We start from the raw sequence: 21,394 nt of genomic DNA on the forward strand, positions 1-21,394 counted from the left end.
ACAAACTAGTGATGAAGATGAAGTGTTTTTGGACAAACTATTTAGAAGAAAGTAGAATATAAGCTACAAGTTCTTTTGGGTTTAAGATTTTGGTTCAATCTATTTGATATGAATTGTTTCTATATATAAGGCTAGAGCTTGAGTTTTTATATCTATAACATTGATTTGATTTAACGATCTAATCATTTAAATTTTTATATCTTACTTAGATTTATTGTTTAAGAAAATCTTGTTTTGATTTACTTGGTAAAAACCGTACTTATATATATATGGCAAAAGTTAGGTTTCATTATTTAAATTCTTATATTATTTCGATACTAATAGAATAAATATTTTTCTATTTAATTAAGTATTAAATATTAGATATGTATCTAAAGAGATTGGATAAGGGAAGAAACAAACTAATAATTCAGTTAGAATTTTGTCTTTTAAATTTAAATCTTTATTAAAAACTCTCTTTGTTTGCTAAAGATCCTCCCAAACAATTTTATGAAATTATAGAAAAAAAACCAATTGCAATTTTTTCACCATAAAAAATTCCTTTAGAAATATTTACTCAAAAGAAGAAAAAATTAATTACGAAATTTGTTCTTACTTTTTGAAGATGTTCCTTACTTTATGGAAAACATGGTCCTAATTTCAATTATTTTTATATTACCTTCAACAACAAAAAATCTAATTCACACTATTATATTATATGACACCTTTATTGCCTTAAAAAAATAAAACAGTTATATTTTCAAATATTTTGTTTAGATGTATATTTTTAACTTTAATCTCAAACTTTAATTTATCAATCAAATAATATTTAGATAACTATTAGTAACATTTATACATTACTATTATTTTATTTGTAATTAAATATTTTATTTATAAATTTAGAAATAAAAATTAAACCAAAGGATAATACTATAATATTATTATTATTTTATTAAAACCAAATTGATAACCTATAATAATTTTCATTGAAATTTATAATATAAATAGTGCAGAAACTCTGCATTATTGGAATTATATATATATATATATATATATATATATATATATATATATATATATATATATATATATATATATATATATATATATATATATATATATATATATATATATATATAGTTTTGAATATTTAATTTATTTCTCTCTTATATTAAATAAGTGTGTGCATGAGCACATATGTAAGTATATTTGAAATTAGGTGAACGGAATAGCTCAAATGATATGATAATAGATAGTTGAATTAAATAAGTGTTAATGGTTGATTTGAAGTTCAATTCTTGACGATAAGGTTATATATATTTACGTATTAATGTAAGGAAGTCGTTGATATTTATAAATCAACAATTTTTAAAAAATATATTTGAAACGAATCAAATTAAATTAAAAAAAAGTTAATTTTTAAATAAAAATAATATATGATAACAAATTTATGAATAAAAAATATTTTTCTTTAATTTTTAAAGATCATTTATTTTTTAATATATTTACATTAGTACAATTCAAATGGACACTAGATTACGAGCTTTGAAGCTCGTCTCACCAAATTCCATGACTGGAGAGATGTTATTCAAATACCTTGTAGTCTTAGTATAAGAGTAAGTGTTGTCCTCGTGAGAGAGGTAGACAACAACCATAATAAAGTAAAACCTCACCTATATAGATATAGTGCAAAAGCCCAATAGAAACTTATTGGATGAATAAATCCTAGTGTTTTTTGTTTTTAAAAAATGTTTTGGGCCGATCAGAAGAAGCCTAGAAAATCCAAGACAGTCACGACGGTGTGACATGCAATTTAGTAAAGGTCTCAGACCCTAAAGAACCTTCCAGATAACAGCCATTCGATTACTCGAGGAGCAAGAAAGTGTAAACCTTCCATTCCCTTTTCGCCCAATTTTAATTGAGAAAATTATTATTAGCTGAAGACAAATAATCGAACAATATGACATAAGCCAATCATTGGATTATTCAAGGAGCAGGAAAGTGTAAACCTCTCATTCCCTTTTCATTCAAGTTTGATTAAAATATTTTATTCGGATGACGAGAGATCGAGCAATATATCGTAAGCCAATCATTCAATCATTTGAGGAGCAGGAAAGTGTAAAAGCCTCATTCCCTTTTCAACTGGTTTTTATCAAGAACAAGTTTTACACACTTCGGATAAACAGAGAAGAAAAACTCGATGTTGATCGAGGGTTTGTCGTGTTACTATAAAAAACGATTTGTGAAATGGTTAATATTGTTTTGACTTAGTTTTGAAAATGGTTTGAAGATATTTGAATAGATGGTAAAAGATGATTGAAGAATAAATGAAAGTGAAAATAGTGACAAAAGGTTGCAAATTGCATCACAATTGGTGCAAATTCTAGCATGATGATGTGAACTCTAGTACAAGGTGTAACTTAAAGGCACAAAGTAAATCGAATCGAAAATGTACAAAGCACGCAAAATGATACAAGCGCATACATAATATTTACAACACACATTCATTGTAATTAAATCAAAAGAGTAAAGTAAAATGAAATGTGCACATATCAAAATCATGACGCGAAGACGTGAATCAATGTCGTGTAATGCGAAGATGTATAAAGCTACCAAAAGTAGGATTTAAGTTCGATTTAAACGTAACGAAGTTGGATCGTTATATCTCAACACAAATTGAATTACAAATTTCTAACACACAATGCACTCATCGCAAATAAAATTAAAATATAACATTGTGAAAAAACAAGTTGCATGTCGAAGCACTAATTGGTAAAAAGTTCGGATTACCGCTATGCTAAACCAACAGAAGCGTATACGAAATTGAATCGAAATATAACAACAACCAACTTGAAAATACCGCACGCAAACCAAGAAAACTCCAATAAAATTCTAACCCTTAACGATGATCATCACAATCGAAATAAAAATACAGTTTAAAATAAACATAAAAAACAATATAATCCACCATACAATGTAATAAGAAAGAGCTACATGGGCTTAAACCAAGTGTTAGAGACAAGCCCAAAAACAACAATATTTTTTTACTTACATCAATAAAAAAATTCAGATAATAAAAATATCTTACTAGTTAAAGTAAATAATAAAAATAATAATAATAAAATAGAACAAAAGAAAGTCTTAAGGCACATATACATCAATGCAAATGCAAGCACAAACTAATTCAAACTTCAGGAAGAAAAATGTGTGCTCTAACATGAACAAGAGCACTGTTCGTCATTTCTAAACGTGCTATAATATGAACAAGAGCATTGTTCATCATCTATCATAAAACGCAAATGCATAACAAAAGCAATAGATATATCAAAGCATCAGAATACAATGGTGTAGATAAGTATATCTTCAGATTGGTAAACAATTGTGAAGTGGCTAAAGATGTTTGGGACATTCTCAAAACCACTCATGAAGGCACCTCTAGAGTGAAGATGTCTAGACTGCAACTGCTCACTACCAAGTTTGAAAATTTAAGGATGAAAGAAGATGAAAATATTCATGAATTTCATATGAATATCCTTGAAATTGCTAATGCCTCAGGAGTCCTGGGTGAGAAGATGTTAGATGAAAAATTAGTGAGGAAAATACTCAGGTCACTCCCTAAGAGATTTGCCATGAAAGTGACAGCCATAGAAGAGTCTCAAGACATTTTCAGTATGAGAGTTGATGAGCTAATTGGATCCCTTCAAAAATTTGAGATGGGAATGTGTGATGGATCTGAAAAAAAAGTCAAAAGCATAGCATTCAAGTCAAACACTAAGGAGGAAAGGGAGGAAGGTGGTCCAGATATTGTAAAGATCTGGCAGATGATGTAGCAATGTTGGGAAGACAGTTCAACAAGCTTGTGAAAAAGAAGGATGTAAGTTCTAAGGCTAATGTCAAGAACATCGCATCTAACATCAGTAAATCCAATAATATTGGAAGAAGAACAAGGTCAGATGAAAAGCCCAAAGAAGAAAAAGGAGTCTAGTGCCATGAATGTGATGGGTATTGACACATTAGAACTGAATGTGGGACCTACCTCAAGAAACAGAAGAGGAGTCTTGCTGCCACTTGGTTAGATGAAAGTGAAACAGAAGAGTCTGTAAATCTTGTGACTGCCTTGACTGGAAGATGGGGTTCTGATGAAGACTCAAGTGATGATGAAGTAACCTTTGAAGAGTTGGACACTACCTACAGAGTGTTGTGTCACAAAAGTGCAAAACTTTGTAGACAAGTTGAATGCCAGAAGAAAGTGATAGCACAGCTGGAGAACGAAAAGGTAGAACACTTGGAAACCATCTCTAAGTTAAAAACTGAAGTTGTGTTACTGAGTGTCAAACTATATGAGAGTCAACAAGTTGACAGCCAGAAGAAAGTGATAACACAGCTGGAGAATGAGAAGGCAGAACATGTGGAAACCATCTCCAAGTTAAAAACTGAAGCTATGTTCTTGAATTCTAAACTAGAAGAGATGACCAAGTATGTAAGAATGTTAAATAATGGATCTGACTCCTTAGACAAGATTCTCCAAACTGGACAAATAACAGGAGACAAATCTGGAATTGGGTATAATGAATCTAAGCCTGAGTGCAATTACACTGGTTGCAAACCTAAATCCAAACCTAAGTGCAGCCATATTAAAAGCAAACCTGAGATGTCGCATCATATGTCACAACATCAGAAGGGAAGACAGCAGAAAGGGAAACACCAAAGATGGAGATGCCACTACTGTGGAAAATTTGGCCACCTGAAGCCCTTCTGCTATAAGTTGTATGGTTATCCTAGCCCTGCTCATCATCAGACTCACTATCAACCAAGACCCAAACATCACAGGCTTGTCAACCAGAAGCAATGGGTTCCTAAGACTAATGTTACAAGTCTAATAGCTCACACTTCCTTCAGAGTTTCAGCCAAAGAAGATTGGTATTTTGACAGTGGGTGCTCCAGACATATGACTGGAAACAAAGACCTGCTAACTGGCCCTCATCCTCATGCCATGAGTTATGTAACCTTTGGTGATGGAGCAAAGGGTGAGATCAATGGGATTGGTAAGCTTGATTGCCCAAGAATTCCTGACCTTGACAATGTCCTACTTGTTAAGGGCTTGACTTCAAATCTAATAAGCATCAGTCAACTATCTGACCAAGGTCTAAATGTTAACTTCACTAAGACTGAATGTCTGATTACTAACAAAGAAAGTGAAGTGATCATGAAAGGAGTCAGGACCATAGACAACGGTTACATATGGAGCTCTCAAATTGGTTATTCCTCAAAGTGTACCTTAGTCAAAGAAGAAGAAGTGAAGACATGGCATAAATGTTTGAGCCATCTGCATCTTAAAGAGATGATTATATCTGCTAGAAGAACTCCCAAATTGAAGATTGATGAAAGAAAAGTTTGTGGGAAATGTCAGACAAGGATGTCACACCAGAAACTCAGACATGACCTCACTAAATATCGAGATATGATTGGTTCATTATTATATTTGATGGTAAGTTGTTCAGACATAATGTTTAATATTTGTCTTTGTGCGTGGTTTCAAGCAAATCCGAAGGAATCACATCTTGCCTATGTGAAAAGAATCATGGAGTACCTCAAAGGAATAACAAACGTTGGCTTATCGTATCCTAAAGGTAGTGTATGGGATTTAATTGGTTATTCTGACTCAGATTATACAGATTGTAAAATAGACCGGAAAAGCACAAGCGACATATGTCATATCCTAGGAAACACTCTCGTATCGTGGTCTTCCTGTAGCACCTCAAATTTGCACCTATCATTATGCATACATTTTCATATTAGGTCATAGCATATCATGATCCATTGCATAGCATTTGCATTGTCCCTCAGTTGCCTCAAGAGCAAGCAATCAAGAATCAGGTTAAACTAATCTCCTGATCAGTCAACCAAGCAAGCAAAGGATTTTCTCATTGAACCAAGGCCTTGGGGTTTGTCCAACAAGTTCACATGGCTTAGAGGTCTATTTGAAGTATTTTGGTCAAGGGTTGAGGACTTGGAAATCATCAGTTCATACACAGACAGTCAAAAACCCTAAAAAAGTCAACTGTCAGTCAAAGCAGTGGATGGTGGTCATCCTGGTGGAATTTGGGCACCATGGTCAATAATCAAGAGTTCATACAACTTGGGACATCATTTGAAGTCAAGTTCTCAAGGAATCAGGGTTTGGAATTCATCAGTCAATGCATAATCAGTCAGAAACCCTAAAAGTCAACTGTTGGTCAACTGTCCATTTAATCAGTGATTTGCTGATTGGAATTGGTTTGTGAGAGTTCATTCATGTCCAAATAGTCATCATACATCATGCCAAACACCATCATGGAAGAATTTGAAGCCAGATCATAAATTTCCCAAAATGGAAACTGGGCCTGTAACTGAAACTTACCAAAAATGGAAAGTTTTGATCCTCAAACTTACATCATGATACAAGCCTCAAATGAATTTTTGCCCAACATGAAAGTTGAAGATCTTGTTCTCCCATTTCCAAAAAGTCCTAGAACTCTCAATTCCCATGTGTGGTTGGCAAGTTATGATCGAATCGATTTCAGAAAATCTTGAACTTCAAAGGGCCATATCTCCCAAACCGTTTGGCCAATTTTGGTGGGGTTTTTTCCTACAAGTCACATTTGATCCCCTCTTTCCAAAAATATAAATTTCATGAGCCAAAACTTCACCAATCAAAATGGCATATTCTGACTTTCCTCATTTAAATGCAAGTTTGACCAAGAGTTGACTTTTTGATATAAACACTTTTTTCACATTTGGCCAATTGGAACAGCTCAAAAAAGTCATTTAAAAGGTGTTTGCAAGCTCAATTATGCAGTACATGAAGCCATTCTTTAACTTGTTTGAAATTTGGATGAAAGTACAAGTTCACCATACCACTCCATGCTATCCACCATACCATGATTTGTACTCACCAAAACAGAGTTTTTGGAGGCTATTCTCTGTCAATTGAACACATCTTAGCAACCTAAAATCTCAGAAAAGAAGCCATGCTTGCTCACTTGAATTTTGGGACAAAAGGACAAAAGCAACCACATCCAACCATACCTCCATACCATACTTGTACCATATGACATAGCAGATTTTATGGATAAAATTTTTCTGTCATTTGGGGGCTATTGGCTGCATAACACAGCAGACCTCATGCATCATGATTTTTTCTGTCATCATGAACACAGCTAACACCTTTGACAGCAAAAAAGGATGGTTCACTCCCTCTCATTAGAGATGCATTCCTCAAATTGCCAAGGCTGTCAAAAAAGAAACACACCTGCCCTGAAAAACTGCAGCAAAAGAACAGACTTTCCATTCTCTAAAACACTTCATTCTTGGCCAAGATTCATCTGTCTAAACTCAAGCAGCACCAAACCTTGCCTTGCATTTTTTCTGTCAAAACCTGGTCCAAAATACCAAAAGAAAAAATCTGGCAAAATCACATAGAACAGCACATTGGCCATTCCCATTTTCCTGTCAACAAAAGGCAGTGGCAGCCACAGACCAACCTTGCCCTCACCTTGCATTTTTCCTGCTCCAAGAACCTCACCTTGCTTTTGGCCATTTCAAAAACCAGTAAAAGAAACTTCCAAGAAGCTGAGCCTGGCACTGTTATTTTACCATCCATTCATCAAAACTAAACTAGTTGTAACCAACAAACCAGTAGAACCAACCTGTTTCAATCACACTCCAAAAGCCTCACTTTGGCATCTTTGCAAAAAAAAATCTATCAAACTTCCAAGAGAACCAAACCCTGCAGGACCAAAAAAGCAACACAAAACAGCAGGGCTTTTCATCCTTTTGCTGTCATTTTTAAAAACACAATTAACACCCCAAACACATCAAACCAAGGAAGATTCACTCATGCTCAAAAGCACCTTTGGCCATTTCCAACTCTCAGTCCAAAAGCAACCTAACTTGGCCTTGCTTTAGACAACCATCAAACATATTTTCTGTCAAATGTGAACCTTAAGTTGCAGCCTTTAACCACACAAAAAAACCTCTCACTCTCCCATTGTGCATTTTGGCAAGAACAGAATTTCAGAGCAAAACACCAAAGACCCTTGAACAAACCTTGATTGTTTCTTCATCTAGACATATTTCTGAGCCCAATTTCATCATCAATTCCTTGCTGTAAAGCCTGTCCTGGTTCTGCATCTTCAAGCTACCAACAATGGTGAAAGGCGATTTGAAGAGCTCCATGCACCTTTGAGCCAAACCACCTCAAGATTCCATCATTGTAGAGCATCAAGGCCATCTGTTTCAACACGATACCATCAATACACCACTGCATCTTCTTCTGCTCTTCAACTTGGTACTTTAGTTGCTTAAGTTCTCTGAACTTGATTTGCTTTGCTTTTTAGCAACTTGCTTGAGGTATGTCTCTTTTACTTCATGTAGTCTGGAAGACCTGGTCTGTTACTTGGCCAGGCAACTGTCTGAAGTCCTCCTTAAGAGGCAATGTTTGTGATTGTTTAATTTTGTCCTTGCATAGAGTCAAAGACCTCCTAAGTGAATAGGCAATTGGTGGAAGGTAGGGATATGCAATCTATCCCCCACTATTCAGTGTGTCATCTGCTTTTGCTCACACCACTGTGTTGATGCATTGCAGATACAAACCCAAGATCTTGTACAATTGTACAGTTGAGTCAGTTTTAAATGTGTAGAAGGGTTCCCACTTTCTGAACCCACACATTCTTGTCTTGAGCTCTCCCAGGCCAGGGATAAGAGCTGTGAGGTCTCATCCTCACTCCATCCTTTCATCTGCTTCACCTTAGCCCCTCAATGGCAAGGTTAAGAGCGACACTCACCCCATTCCAGAGGTTTGTTTGTTGAGGTTGATATGACCCCTCGACTAAAACCTAACCCTTGTTTGAGCCACTTGTTTGTGTATAGCGTGTGCTATCTGTGCTTGTAGGATTGTTTGACTTGCTTCCCGTGCAAGTTAAGTATGTGTGGCTTGCTTCCTGTGTGAGCCATGCTTAGGATAGGATGGCCCTTGTGCCATTTAGCTAGAAACCTTAACTTAGGGATGATTTGCATGATAACATCTAGGCTCGAGTCGTAGTCTCCCTAGTTGTGTCTCCCTCTGTTATCTGGTTAGGCTAGATCCTTTATCCCTGCGTAGGGGAACTACATCGCCCTGATCTTCATACCAGATGAAGTATGTAGGCAGGAGATTGAGCTGATCTCTCCGGGCGCCCTTTTCTTTTTTGTGTGTGTTGTCTGACAGTTGCTAGGCTCGAGTGCCTGACTCCTTAGCAATTTGTTGTCTGTTTGTTTGAGTGTGTGCTTGACAGTTATAGGCTCGAGTCTCCGACTCCCTATTAACCTGTTGTGTGTGTTTTGGTTCGGATGCTGATGTAAGCCCAGTGATTGGCATTCAGGCTCCATGTTTGCCTTCTTGTGTGCGTTTTGGTTCGGATGCTGATGTAAGTCCAGTAATTGGCATTCAGGCTCCATGTTTGCCTTTGCCTGTGTTTGTTTGTGTGTGTGTCAGCCGAGCTACGAATGCTCTGATTCTTCTCTCGTCCGAGCAGATACGTATGCATAGGATGCGATATCCTAGCGAGCATGTGTCGTTTCCCAGTCCGAACTACTTGGACTCTGATGTCTATGCCTGATAGACTAAGTAGGCCCAGGATGCGACGTCCTGCCGAGTTCAGTTTCAGTCAGTTTCTTGTGTCTCTTTCAGCCAGTGTGTGTGAGTATTTGAGCAGTGTTTAGCAACCATTTTCCTTCCTTTTGCGCGTGGATCCCGTAGAGTACTACGGATGCGTAGGGGTGCTAATACCTTCCCTTCGCATAATCGACTCCCGAACCCATTCTCTTTGGTCGCGAGACCATGTTCTTTCCAGGTTTACTCTGAGCGTTTCCTTTCCCTCTTTTGGGATAAATAACGCACGGTGGCGGCTCTGTTGTTCTTGTTTTCCCGCCGGTTTTTCGCGCGATGCGACAGCTGGCGACTCTGCTGGGGACGAAGAGAAGTTGACCTATGCTGGTCCATCTTCCCTGAGCGAGTCTCTCCTAGCGCTCTCTAGGTTAGGGTTTTGGTTGCTTTGTGCTGTGTCTATTTATTGCATTCATTATTTACTGTTTGCATTCATTGTCTATTGTTTGCATTTATGTTTGCATTAATGTTTGCATTTATTCATCTGTTCACCTGGCTGGTTGTTTGTTTCTCTCTGTGTGGGGGGAAGAGTCAGTTGAGGTAAAAGGTCCAATACCCAGACCATGAGTGCAATCTAGGATACCTAGGAATAGAGTGATTCATGGGAAGCGGGTGGTATGGCGCCACTTAGCGGAACATTGATATCACGAGCAGTTCAGACCCTGGTAGGATGCTGTCGTTACATACTTCGGGTGTGTATATGACAGTATTCTGCGAAAGGTTATTTATGCTGCGTTTCTCTCGACCTTACCCTGGCCTAGACTACACCCGTGAGTGGGGAGGGAATGATCATTATTACAGGTACCGTTGGTGACTCGGTTCTGTTGGTGACTTGGTTCTGTTGGTGACTCTAGTTCAGACAACAGTTTTCGGTTGACCTTAAGTGGGATTTATGTTCTGATTTTGACTGAAGCTTCGACCTAGTGATCAGAGATTGCACAACCAGCCAGCCGTGTCTGCATCATGTGCATCATAGCATATTTATTTTTCAAAAGAAACGCATTGAAAAAAATATATAAAAAAAAATCAATCAAAAAAAAAAGGAAAAAAAAAAGAAGAAAAAAAACTAATCTCTGCATGCATATCATTTCTCAGGTACATTCCTGAGCTTGTCTACTGATAGAGATGGCAACAGTCCCAGAGTTGAAGCGGAAGACCTGTTCCTACAGTTTCCACCGTGAGCCGTTGACTCCGCTAGTTGAGTTGGGTAGCCTCGTGACAGACGATCGACTGAAGAGTTTTGTTGGGCGGTACGGAGATATCTTGACAGTATTGAAGACAGTAGTGGATCCAGTGCCTCTGCAGACACTACTTCAGTTTTATGACCCAGAGCTCAGATGCTTCACTTTCCAAGATTACCAGTTAGCACCTACTCTCGAGGAGTATTCTATCCTGTTGAGTATCCCTATTCAGCATCAGACTCCCTTCTTGGACGTTCCAAAGGAGGTCGACTTCAGATTGATTGCCAGAGCTCTCCGGTTGAGTGTTGAGGAGGTCGGTAAGAATTGGAAACCCTGTGGGGAGGTTGTAGGTCTGCCTTTGAAGTTTCTTCTGAGAGTTGCCAGAAGTGAAGCAGAGAAGGGGAATTGGGAAGTTTTTCACGCACAGCTAGCTGCCATGATCTATGGTATCATCCTATTTCCCAGTATGCCAAATTTCATTGATTTCACTGCTATCAGCATTTTCATCAGAGGGAATCCAATCCCTACTCTTCTAGCAGATACTTACTATGCCATTCACAGCAGGCATGGTAAGGGAGGAGCCATCAGGTGTTGCCTACCTCTTCTTTTCAAATGGTTCATGTCTCTTCTGCCAGCCAGTGGACCATTTGTGGATACCCAGAGCACTCTTAAGTGGACTCAGAGGGTCATGTCGCTTACTGCCTACGACATCAGGTGGCAGTCGTACCGGATGGATGTGAAGGATGTCATCATAAGTTGTGGTGAATTCCGGGGCGTGCCACTCATAGGGACCAAAGGTTGCATCAATTACAACCCAGTTCTTTCTCTTCGCCAGCTAGGGTTTGTTATGAGCGAAAGACCGCTCGAAGCAGAGATAGCTGAGAGTTTTTGTTTTGAGAAGAAGGATGACCCTGTTAGGTTGGAGCAGATAGGGAGAGCCTGGAGAGATGTGGGAGTGAAGGATGGATCCGTCTTGGGGAAGAAGTTTGCCGTTGCTATGCCCGATTACACTGATTGGGTCAAGAAGAGAGTGGAAACTTTGTTGTTACCCTATGATAGGATGGAGCCGTTGCAGGAGCAACCACCTTTGATCCTTGCTGATAGTGTGTCTGCTGAACACTATAAGCAAGCCCTAATGGAGAACCGCCGTTTGAGAGAGAAGGAGCAAGACGCTCAGATGGAGTTGTACAAAGCCAAAGCTGATAGGTTGAACTTGGCTCATCAACTCAGAGGAGTGCGAGAAAAAGATGCTAGCAGACTGAGAAGCAAGAAGAGATCCTACGAGGAGGTGGAGAGTATGTTAGATGCAGAACACCGGGAGCGCTTGAGGCTGCAGAGAGCAGAAGCCAGTTATCAGAAGAAGATCAGAGACTTGGAGAAGCAACTCAGAGATAAAGACATCCAGTTGAAGAGGAAAGAGATGGAGTTGAGACAGAAGTCAGAGGATTATCTTGAAGGAGAAGTCTTGGAGCTGAGAAGACAGTTGAAAGAGAAGATCACTCCTTTACCAGATTGCTCAGAATGTTCGTTGTTGATAGACCAGTGTCATTACCTGAAGACCCTCATTCCGGAGGACCGTCTGCTATAGATTGTATCTCTGATTGTATTTTGTTGAGAATCACCTCCAGGTTTGTTGGATGGGATTCATTTGCGTGTAAGCCATCTCTTGGATCTTTTGTTAAGAATCACCTCCAGGCTTGTTGGATGGGATTCTTTTTCTTTGTACGTTGTTTATTCAGATATTCCGTTGACATTGGTTGTATGCCTTTTTACCCTTATGTATATATAAGGATGTCAGCATTTCCCTGTATCTGTTTTACTCTCTTGCTGCTGCAGGTTGCCATCTTTTCAGGATAGGTCAGGCTCTTTGAATGCCTGAGAAATGAGCATCTCATGTGCATCATGCATATCATTAGCATCATACTCATATCATTTTGCATAACAGGTGTTCTTGATCGTGACTTCTCATTCTTGGTTCCTGTTCAGGCAGGATAGCTGATCAACGTCCGCACCGCTACTCAACAAGACTGAATCAACAAAGAAGCATGGATCAATTTCAAGCTGAGTTGGCTGAGATGAAGGCTAGCATGGCCCAGTTTATGAATATGATGCAAGGGGTTGCGCAAGGTCAAGAAGAACTTCGAGCTATGGTTCAGAGACAAGAGGCTGCAAATCCACCGATCAACCATGCTCCGCCAGAGGGAGGCCCGGTCAATGATAACAATGTTGCTGCTGCTGTACCCGTCAACAACTATGCTGTAGGTGATGAGTTGGGAGGTATTCGAATCAACGGTCAACCTATTGTTCCAGATGCCGCTAATGCCAGAGTAGTCCGTGCTCCGGCCCGTAATCCTGTTCCGATTGTTGACAGACAAGAGGATATGTTCTCTCTGCTCAGTGAAGACGAAGACGTTCTGGGAAGGGTTAATGAGAGAGACCGCAAAGTTGAGGCTCTTGCTGAGAAGATCCGTGCTATGGAATGTCAGAATTCTCTCGGTTTTGATGTTACTAATATGGGATTGGTTGAAGGTTTGAGAATCCCTTACAAGTTCAAAGCACCGTCCTTCGATAAATACAACGGTACTTCTTGCCCTCGCACCCATGTGCAGGCTTATTATCGAAAGATCTCTGCGTATACCGATGATGAAAAGATGTGGATGTATTTTTTCCAAGATAGTCTATCTGGGGCTTCTTTGGACTGGTACATGGAATTGAAGAGAGATTCAATCCGATGCTGGAGAGATCTGGGTGAGGCCTTCTTGAGGCAATACAAACACAACATGGACATGGCACCGAGCCGGACTCAGCTGCAGAGTCTTTGTCAGAAATCTGGAGAGAGCTTCAAGGAGTATGCCCAGAGGTGGCGTGAACTGGCCGCTAGAGTTCAACCCCCTATGCTGGAGAGGGAGTTGACAGATATGTTTATCGGTACTCTTCAAGGTGTGTTTATGGACCGGATGGGGAGCTGCCCATTCGGTAGTTTTTCTGATGTTGTCATTTGTGGAGAGAGGACGGAGAGTTTGATCAAAACTGGGAAGATTCAAGATGCTGGTTCCTCTTCTTCTAGGAAGCCATTTGTTGGGGCACCTCGTCGAAGAGAGGGTGAAACTAATGCTGTTCAACACCGCAGAGATCAGAACAGAATTGAATACCGTCAAGCTGCTGCAGTGACCATTCCGACACCTCAACCTCGTCAACAACAACAAAGAGTTCAACAACCACCACAACAACAACAACAGCAACGTCCTTTCCAGCCTAGGCAGAAGTTACAGGCTGATAGAAGATTTGATCCTCTGCCTATGTCTTACGCAGAGCTACTACCCGAACTACTCCGGTTAGGGTTTGTAGAGTTGCGTACGATGGCCACTCCAACAGTGCTGCCTCCTGGCTATGATGCTAATGTTAGATGTGACTTTCACTCTGGGGCACCAGGGCACCATACTGAGAAGTGTCGAGCTCTCCAGCACAAGGTACAAGATTTGATCGATGCCAAAGCGATCAACTTCGCTCCAGTGCCTAACGTCGTAAACAACCCTATGCCTCAGCATGGTGGGCATAGAGTGAACAATATTGAAGGGAAAAAAGCTGAAGATCTGGTTGTTAATATTGATGATGTTCAGACTTCTCTGCTAGTTGTGAAGTGCCGTCTGCTGAATGGGGGTGTCTACCCGGGCTGTGATGAGAATTGTTTGGGCTGTGCAGAATCTGAGAATGGTTGCGACCAGTTAAGGACCGGTATCCAGGGTATGATGGATGAGGGTTGTTTGCAATTCAGTAGGGCTGTAAAGGATCGTGGAACAGCGTCAACTATCACCATTTACTTTAAACCGTCTGAAGAACATGGACAAAGGGTCGTCAGTGCACCTGCAGCAAATGGTACCCCAGTTACCATTCCCGTGCCTGTAACCATCAGTGTTCCAACTACTATTGTTGCGTCTGAAAGAAGGGCTGTTGAGAATAGTAGAGCTGTGCCGTGGAAGTATGATAATGCTCACCGCAATTACAGAAGGGCTGAAAGTCAGACAAGACCAGTGAATCAAGCTCCAGTGACAATTGGTTTACCGAATAGAGTTCCTGCAACTGTTGGTCCGGCTGTGGATAATGTAGGGGGTCCAGGAGGTTTTACCAGAAGCGGTCGTCTGTTCGCACCGCAGCCTTTGAGGGACAATAATGCTGAGGCTCTCGCCAGAGCAAAGGGTAAGCAAGTTGTGGTTGAGGAAGAACCAGTCCAGAAAGAAGCGCCCGAGGGGTCATTTGAGAAGGACGTGGAAGAGTTTATGAAGATAATCAAGAAGAGTGACTACAAGATTGTGGATCAGTTGAATCAAACTCCGTCCAAGATTTCTATACTTTCACTATTGATGTGCTCTGAGGCACACCGTAATGCCTTGCTGAAGATGTTGAATCTGGCTTACGTACCTCAGGAGATTTCTGTCAATCAACTGGAGGGTGTGATGGCCAATGTGAGCACCAGACATGGTGTGGGTTTCACCAACCTGGACTTACCGCCTGAAGGGCGAAACCATAACAAAGCCTTGCACATCACCATGGAGTGCAAGGGGGCAGTGTTGTCTCATGTATTGGTAGACACCGGGTCGTCGCTGAATGTGTTGCCTAAGCAGATTCTGAGGAAGATTGATGCGGAAGGGTTCGTGCTTAATCCCAGTGATCTGATCGTTCGTGCTTTCGACGGATCCAAACGTTCTGTGTGTGGAGAAGTTACCTTGCCTGTGAAGATAGGTCCTGAGGTATTCGATATCATCTTCTATGTTATGGACATCCAGCCCGCCTATAGCTGTTTATTGGGGCGTCCATGGATTCATGCAGCAGGGGCAGTCTCGTCGACTCTCCATCAAAAGCTCAAGTATGTCTGGAACGGTCAGATCGTGACTGTGTGCGGTGAAGAAGAGATTCTGGTGAGTCATCTGTCCTCGTTCAAATATGTTGAGGTGGATGGCGAGATCCACGAAACCTTATGCCAGGCGTTTGAGACTGTGGCTCTTGAGAAAGTGGCGTACGCTGAGCAGAGGAAGCCGGGTGTTTCAATTACTTCTTACAAGCAGGCTAAGGAGGTTGTTGATTCTGGCAAAGCTGAAGGCTGGGGCAAGATGGTGGATTTGCCGGTTAAAGAAGACAAATTTGGCGTTGGTTATGAGCCTCTCCAAGCAGAGCAGAATGGTCAAGCGGGTCCGAGTACCTTTACCAGCGCTGGGCTGATGAATCATGGTGACGTCTCCGCAACCGGTATTGAAGACTGTGACAGCGATTGTGATTTGGACAACTGGGTTCGCCCGTGTGCACCAGGGGGGTCTATCAACAACTGGACGGCTGAAGAAGTGGTTCAAGTTACTCTTCTGACAGAGTAATTTTCTGTTGTTTTGTCATTTTTGCATGAAAATCCTACGTTCTGCCCAAGGCGTAGTGATTCATTTTTGTAGGGCCTCATCATGTTTTAATGATTATCATTAATGAAGGACATTTTTTGAACAAACTTTGTGATCCTTGTCTTTCTATTTTTTGTTTTCATTTTTCTTTTTCAAAAACAATAAAAATGGCAATGTTTTTTGTTTTTGTGACTTTATTGAACTCTTTTTCTAAAACAAAGCATCAAACATGCAGAAGCGATCTTATGGCATTCACTATGAACAGTTCTGTTATGGCTCAGTATGATTTCGACAATCCCATCTACCAAGCTGAAGAGGAGAGTGAGGAAGACTGTGAACTCCCTGCAGAATTGGCCAGATTATTGAAGCAGGAGGAAAGGGTCATCCAACCTCATCAGGAGGAGTTGGAAACTGTTAATCTGGGTACTGAGGACGACGAAAGAGAAATCAAGATTGGGGCTGCTTTAGAGGACTCTGTCAAGAAGAGGCTGATTGAGATGCTGAGAGAATATGTGGAGGTATTCGCCTGGTCGTATCAAGATATGCCTGGTTTGAATACAGATATTGTGATGCACCGATTACCTCTTAGAGAAGGATGTCCTTCGGTCAAGCAGAAGCTTCGTAGAACGAGTCCTGACATGGCAACTAAGATCAAGGAAGAGGTTCAGAAGCAGTGGGATGCAGGTTTTCTGGCTGTTACCAGTTATCCACCGTGGGTGGCCAACATCGTTCCTGTGCCGAAGAAGGATGGTAAAGTTAGAATGTGTGTCGATTACCGGGATTTGAATAGAGCGAGTCCGAAAGATGATTTCCCATTACCTCACATTGATGTATTGGTTGATAATACGGCTCAATCGTCGGTATTCTCTTTCATGGATGGTTTCTCCGGATACAATCAGATCAAGATGGCGCCAGAGGACATGGAAAAGACGACATTCATTACACCTTGGGGCACGTTCTGCTATAAGGTGATGCCATTTGGGCTGAAGAATGCTGGTGCTACCTATCAGAGGGCAATGACGACTCTCTTTCATGACATGATGCACAAAGAAATTGAAGTGTACGTGGACGATATGATTGCGAAGTCGCAGACAGAAGAGGAGCACCTGGTTAATTTGCAGAAGTTGTTTGACCGGTTGAGGAAGTTCAAGCTGAGGTTGAATCCGAACAAGTGTACGTTTGGAGTGAGATCAGGGAAGCTCTTAGGCTTCATTGTCAGTGAGAAAGGGATTGAGGTAGATCCAGCAAAAGTCAAAGCTATTCAAGAGATGCCTGAACCGAAGACGGAAAAGCAAGTCCGTGGGTTTTTAGGGAGATTGAACTACATTGCAAGGTTCATATCTCATCTAACTGCTACATGTGAACCAATTTTCAAACTGCTCAGAAAGAATCAAGCGATCAAGTGGAACGATGACTGTCAGAAAGCTTTTGACAAAATCAAGGAGTACCTACAGAAACCTCCAATCCTTATACCTCCAGTTCCTGGGAGACCTCTGATAATGTACCTGTCAGTAACTGAGAACTCGATGGGGTGTGTATTGGGACAGCATGACGAGTCTGGTCGAAAAGAGCATGCCATATACTACCTTAGCAAAAAGTTTACCGACTGTGAAACAAGATATTCACTGCTCGAGAAAACTTGCTGTGCTTTGGCCTGGGCTGCTCGCCGACTGAGGCAGTATATGTTGAACCATACTACCTTATTGATTTCTAAGATGGATCCAGTAAAGTACATCTTTGAGAAGCCGGCTCTCACCGGACGTGTTGCCCGTTGGCAGATGATTCTAACAGAGTATGACATTCAGTACACGTCACAAAAGGCCATCAAAGGTAGTATTCTGTCAGACTACCTCGCCGAACAACCGATTGAAGATTATCAGCCTATGATGTTTGAATTCCCTGACGAAGACATCATGTATCTTAAGATGAAAGATTGCGAAGAACCTCTTGTCGAGGAAGGACCGGACCCGGATGACAAATGGACACTGATGTTTGATGGGGCTGTGAATATGAATGGTAACGGTGTTGGTGCAGTGCTGATCAATCCTAAAGGTGCTCATATACCTTTTTCTGCCAGATTGACTTTTGACGTCACCAACAACGAAGCTGAGTATGAGGCTTGTATCATGGGGATAGAAGAAGCCATTGATCTGAGGATCAAAACTCTTGATATATTTGGAGATTCCGCTCTAGTGGTCAATCAAGTCAATGGAGATTGGAATACGAATCAGCCGCATTGATTCCGTATAGAGATTACACCAGAAGAATACTGACGTTCTTCAAGAAAGTGAAGTTGTATCATGTCCCCCGGGATGAGAATCAGATGGCTGATGCCTTGGCTACTTTGTCGTCTATGATCAAAGTTCATTGGTGGAATCATGTGCCACATGTTGCGGTGAATCGACTTGAGAGGCCTGCGTATGTGTTTGCAGCCGAGTCTGTTGTGATTGATGAGAAGCCGTGGTATTATGACATCAAGAATTTCCTCAAGACTCAGGAGTATCCTGAAGGTGCGTCTAAGAATGACAAGAAAACCCTGAGGAGGCTAGCGGGAAGCTTCTATTTGAATCAGGATGATGTGTTGTATAAGAGAAACTTTGACATGGTCTTGCTCAGATGCGTGGACAGACCCGAGGCAGACATGTTAATGCAGGAAGTTCATGAAGGTTCCTTCGGTACTCATGCCGGCGGACATGCAATGGCTAAGAAATTGTTGAGAGCGGGTTATTATTGGATGACTATGGAATCCGATTGTTTCAAGTATGCTCGGAAGTGCCATAAGTGTCAAATCTACGCTGATAAGGTGCATGTACCACCAAGTCCTCTGAATATCATGAATTCGCCTTGGCCGTTCGCCATGTGGGGCATTGATATGATTGGGAAGATCGAGCCTACTGCTTCGAATGGACATCGCTTCATCTTGGTTGCGATTGATTACTTCACCAAATGGGTAGAAGCAGCTTCCTATGCTAACGTTACCAAACAAGTGGTTACCCGGTTCATCAAGAAAGAAATCATATGTCGTTACGGAGTTCCTGAGAGAATCATCACTGACAATGGTTCGAATCTCAACAACAAGATGATGAAAGAGCTTTGTAAAGATTTCAAGATTGAACATCACAACTCTTCTCCTTACAGACCGAAGATGAATGGTGCTGTAGAAGCGGCGAACAAGAATATCAAGAAGATTGTGCAGAAGATGGTCGTTACGTACAAGGATTGGCATGAGATGCTGCCTTTCGCTTTGCATGGGTACCGTACCTCAGTACGTACGTCGACCGGGGCAACCCCCTACTCCCTTGTGTATGGTATGGAAGCAGTCCTACCTGTTGAAGTGGAGATTCCTTCTCTGAGAGTTTTATTGGATGTCAAGCTGGACGAAGCCGAGTGGATTCGAACAAGGTTTAACGAGTTGAGCCTTATCGAGGAGAGACGGCTAGCAGCTGTATGCCATGGACAGTTGTATCAGCGAAGGATGAAGCGAGCCTTTGATCAGAAAGTGCGTCCTCGAAGCTATCAGATCGGTGATCTAGTTTTGAAAAGGATCCTCCCTCCCGGTGCAGATAACAGGGGCAAATGGACTCCTAATTATGAAGGTCCGTATGTTGTGAAGAAGGTCTTCTCTGGTGGAGCCTTGATGCTTACAACTATGGATGGTGAAGATTTTCGTCTCCTGTTAACTCAGATGTAGTCAAAAAATACTTCGCATAAATAGACCCGCTGGACAAAAAAGAAAAATAGTCCAGGCAAAAAAGGGGCATCCCGGCGAACCAAAAAACAGAAAGAAAAGGTTCGGGCAAAAGTTAGGGATAAAATAGAAAAAAATTGTACACCCGGTAAGTCGAAAACCCGCAAGGGCGGCTTAGGCAAAAATGGGTATCCCGGTGGATTGAAAACCCGAGAGGGCGATCCAGGCAAAAGTTAGGGATTAAAGCGAAGACTACAATCTGAGTTGTCTGTACTTCATCGAGCTTTGTCGTCTGCCATCTCGAAAGATGTGATCTGTCCAGTCATTCTTCTCAGAAAGCAAAGAGTTGGGAGGAAAACTGATGATCTGTGAGTTATAACAGAATTGGAAATAGTGGATGCCGTGTTCACATTGCCATTAGGATAGATTTTTCCTTTTGTGCGCAATTACCTCTTTCTAGGAATTGCTTCCCGATGTATTTGCCTCTTCAGGCACATTTTCAATCAATAAAAGTCGTTATTCAGATAAATAGCTCTTTCGTTTTTATTTTTACTGTTTTGTTTGCAAAAATGTCCGAATTTTTGATAAGCATTGCATATAAGAACATGAAGGCTATACAATAATTTGCAGAAAGATGAAACATTTGAAAATCATTTTGAATGTTGAGGACACTTGAGCGTATCTTGTCCATGTACCCCCTGGGGGCATTTTGTTGTGCTGTTTTTCAGATTGGCATCCGTGAGGACGTTTCCTCAACAGATATTCTCCCCAAGCAAGTTTGGAAGCTATCAGAGCTATGTTCCCCCCGCGAAGACGTCTGTGGATAGCGCCTTCTATTCCCCAACAGATCTAAGGATTGCCTATCCCCAGCAAGCCTGTATTTGCCGATTTCCTCCCCGAGTGAGGCAGGTTCATTGAAATTTATCTCCAGCATTTATTCTACCCGTGGATTGAAGGATATCCCCAGCGGAGTTTACCTTTTTCCAGCAGCAGTGCTATTCTTCAATATGAGTGTGAAGTCGCTTTACCATTCCTCAAGCAGAGTTCCCCGCAGAGTATTTCCCCAAGAGGAGTCTCCCCACAGAGTCAGAGTATCTGATCATTTCGGCTCCCTAGCCAGAGTTCATTTGCATTTTGCATGTAGTAATCATTGCATCCTCAAATTGCGTAGCATTTCCATTCATAAATGGAGCATTACGCCATGGAAAAAAATCAAACATATGCATTCATGTGTTGACTTCACCAGACCGTATCCCCGGCAAAGGCGGATCATTTCATTCAACATCAGCCCAGCAAAACTGCTACAGTGGCTCTTGACAGCATTCAGAATTGTTTATTCCCCACAGAGGTTTATTTCCTCACCCGATGGTGACAGAAAGTTTGTTTCTCCCCAGTGAGACCCCCAGCAAGTGATCAGCCTTGCCTTGGCATATCTAAAAAGTTGTTCTTGTGATACCGGTAAGTGTCATGCTAGCAC

The sequence above is a fragment of the Lathyrus oleraceus genome, chromosome 7 (genome assembly GCF_024323335.1).
Source record: "Lathyrus oleraceus cultivar Zhongwan6 chromosome 7, CAAS_Psat_ZW6_1.0, whole genome shotgun sequence".
Taxonomy (NCBI): domain Eukaryota; kingdom Viridiplantae; phylum Streptophyta; class Magnoliopsida; order Fabales; family Fabaceae; genus Lathyrus; species Lathyrus oleraceus.